Source organism: Frankliniella occidentalis, unplaced genomic scaffold, assembly GCF_000697945.3.
Source record: "Frankliniella occidentalis isolate FOCC.00 unplaced genomic scaffold, Focc_3.1 Scaffold456, whole genome shotgun sequence".
In the NCBI taxonomy this organism is placed as follows: Eukaryota; Metazoa; Arthropoda; class Insecta; order Thysanoptera; family Thripidae; genus Frankliniella; species Frankliniella occidentalis.
In genome coordinates this window covers 61,403-64,837 of record NW_026267574.1, presented here as the reverse complement: position 1 = coordinate 64,837, position 3,435 = coordinate 61,403, and the positions used below count along the sequence as shown (strand labels likewise).

The 3,435-nt window shown below is 40.9% G+C and overlaps 1 long non-coding RNA gene across 1 annotated transcript; it reads right to left on the bottom strand.

Annotated features, from left to right (window-relative positions):
* Positions 1-237: 237 nt before the first annotated feature.
* On the bottom strand, positions 238-1,785 carry LOC127751380 (uncharacterized). The gene is made up of 3 exons (XR_008012095.1): positions 1,483-1,785; positions 835-913; positions 238-437 (listed from the first exon to the last, which is right to left on the bottom strand). It is a non-coding gene; the product is annotated as an uncharacterized LOC127751380 (long non-coding RNA).
* Positions 1,786-3,435: the final 1,650 nt, after the last annotated feature.

Below are 3,435 nucleotides of genomic sequence, written 5' to 3'. Positions count from 1 at the left end.
GCTTTTGAATCCACCTATTAGATAAATGCTGTATACCAACCGAGAAGTCCTTAGCTAGTCTTCTTTCCAACTTGCATTTCTCCTCGTGTTTTAAAGGTGAGGAAGCAAATTTGGTTTCACATTCAATTCAATTCAATCCAATTCAAATTCACCTGAAGAAAAACAAGGAATGGAATAATCACAATACGTATGTGAAGAGAACAATATCAAGAAAACAAAGCCTTTCAGGTAATTCAGGCCAGTTGGGTTGGTGCGACAGCTTACTCACCTGGCTGTACTGACTGCATGTATATCCTGCGCAACGGAGATCCTGTCCTGTAGCGTGAACTCCAAACCATCCTGGAGCGCCACGAGCCTGGCACTTATCAGTGCATGGTCGCGTCCCTGACGATGGTCCCCGCCAGAAGGGAAGTAATTTCAACGCCCGGGCTTGGAACCTGCGTCAGGAAGGTAGTCGTCAATACCGGGAAAATTCGTCCGCCATTTGCCGTTACGAAACTTCCAAATTCAGCATCTGCAAGCTCTCATAGCGCCTGATAGGTAGGCAACATCGTCCCTGCAGTGCATACGTGAACTGCGGGGTGGCCTATCCTGAGTCTCGCAGGCGCCGAGCAACTATACTTTGCCGAATGAAACGCAACGCATGGAGGTCAAGATTCAATGCAAGCAGAACAGATATGCGAAGTAGCAACTGGAAGTCCACGACCGAATTCTACTGAAGAGCAAAGTTTAAATCCTTAACTGATACCACCCTTCCCTCACCACATCAAATATTTCTGAGGGAATGTGGGAAAAGTTACAATGTTACCTCATATATAGTTTCAATGGCCAGACCTTGGTGTGTTCTTTAGAAATGGCTCGCCCAGACTGATGCCGTCCTTGGGTTGCTTGACATGTAGATCAAAGTTCTTTTCTGAAAAGAAACAATAGCAAGAAAAAGATCAAAGAGAGTACTGATAAAATTATCGAAAACTGTTTAGACTGAGTATTTTAAATTAAAACAATACAAAAATTAAGATAGGTCACAACAAGGAAAAGGAAAGAGAAAGTTGCCTCAAAGATTCAAAAACGTCAACCTGATTTTTGTTGTTAAGTGCAATGACCAAATACAATTAATAAAACTGAGATGCTGCAAAATATGTTATTTTCATCTGACTGTAATGTTGTATCACCATAAGAGAAATAACAGATAACAGATCTATCTTACACAGGTTATTCCTGCTCTCTGTCATTTCAAAAATGTTTCAATAATCATATTTTGCTATAAATGCTACTTTAGTGGAATAAACAATGACCAAACAGCATAAATAACCTTCCTGAAATGGATCTGTTATTTGTTATCTGTTTTTTCTCTTATGGTGATACAGCCTTTAAAATGCTGTTCAGAGAAAACAAAACTTACAAACATGTAAGATTGGATTACAAGGTCAGGCAACAATGACTGTACATAAAATTCCCGTAGATTCGAGAGGGCATACTTACACAGCTGGTGTGGAATTCCAAATGTTTTCCAGCTTGCATTTGTAGTTTTCCCAATGGAGGGAGTGGTGCAATGGAATTTAACTGGCAAGTAGATAGGGTTTCATCACAGTATTGTTCTGGAGAGCTCAGCAAAAACCCCTAAGTAAAATTGGCGTCCACCTGTCCTGAAAATTAAAAACGGAACACTTGGACACTAGAAAAAACAAACAATGGAATTGAAAAAGAGAAAGAAACTAACCTCAAGTGATATACTGCTAGTGTACATTGAGATGCACAACTAAGGACGAAAGATATTTACACAGCCTTTCAATCCGAGGTCTTGAACACATTGGTGTTGAGGGTGCAACAGCGTGAGATGCAATTCAAGTATTCCTTGCGTTGACAGAATTCTATGCAGGGCTTCTGTTGTTGCAGCACACTTGATAACCTTACAACTCGCTGGTTCGGTCCACCTGAAAGTTAATAGAACAAATTGAAAGTACACAGTCTGTCACTCCAAGGATTTCTTCCAAAGAAAATAGGCATAGGAAGAATAAGAATAGTTTTAACAGACAAACACATTTAACAGTAAATTCTGATTTCATAAGGTAAACAATTAAAAATGGAATAACTAGGAGAGGGAATCGAGAATACATATCATTCACAATACTGACAAAACTCATACTTACAGAGAACTTGAAAAAGGGTTCGGACGTCGTCTGCGGACCCTAGACCGGTATTGTAGCCAGGTGGCGACCGCTTCCTACTTCCCGCGCGGTAAATTTGAACCCTTCCGCTATATATTAAAACATTCAAAACATTCAAAAAAATTAAAAAAGAGATATGTATTCGCATACACACTTCAAACAAAGTTTGTAGTACCAGTACCAATCAAATGGGTGGATCCTACCCACTCTTTGCGCCTCAAAATATTCAATACCGCCCACCTGCAATGGAGTGGTCGTGGGGGGCCTCCTGGAACACGTTGTTCGACTCCTTTCCCGACGAGCTGCATTGATATCCGAGGTGACCTCGGAGGTATTCGCCCGCGAATCACCCTCAGTCTCAACGTGCAGCTCGCGGGGGAATGGACTCCGACGACGAATTCCACGAGGTCCCGCACGACCGCCCCATAGCGGATGGGGATGGGGGAGTTGAATACTATGAAGGGCAAAGAAATGGTAGTAAAATCTATCCATTGGATGGCTACTGGTACTATAAACAGAGTGTAAATGCTGCAACTGGAACTACCCACTACCAGTGCATCCAGCACAGAACATGTCCGGCAAGAGCCAAAAGGGAGCAAGGTGCAGGGCACCTAGAAGCAACGGTCAGTGGGCACGACCATCTAAGCAATCCGAAGTTTGGTGCTTACCTAGACAAGAGGAGGGAACTCATAGAGCTCTTGATGCAACAACAGAGTGTCTCCTTCATAAGGTGCTACAACACCTTTACTGATGCGTAAGTACTATCTCATCCGCTAAGATTGTGAAGTACTGCTTATGGTACTGCAACAGAGATCAACCAACGATTCTTTATGCAGGGCTCTACCAAAACTGTTTCCTGCTCACCAATTTTTTTTCCGGCAAAGTTGGGTGTAAATAAGTTTTAATCAGAAAGGAAAGAGCTAAAGTTCTGACTCGAACACATTTTAAAATTTGTGTCTATTTTATTTTATGATAAAGACATTCTTTTACAACATTTCAAAACATTAAAATGGCCCAAATTCAGCCTCTATTACTTTAAATATATTTTAAGGTACAAATTCTGTTCTGCCAGAACTGTTGCGGGGAACACAAAGATCAAATTTATTATTTTGTCTGGCACGTAACTCTAAACCCAATGTGCTTGAAGTTTTAGGAGCGTTTAATAAAAAGGTCCAAATAGAGTGTTTGGATGTTAGTAACAACAATTCTAATAATTTCTTCCCCCTAGTGTTTTGAAAATGTTCAAATATTGTTTTCCATCATTAAA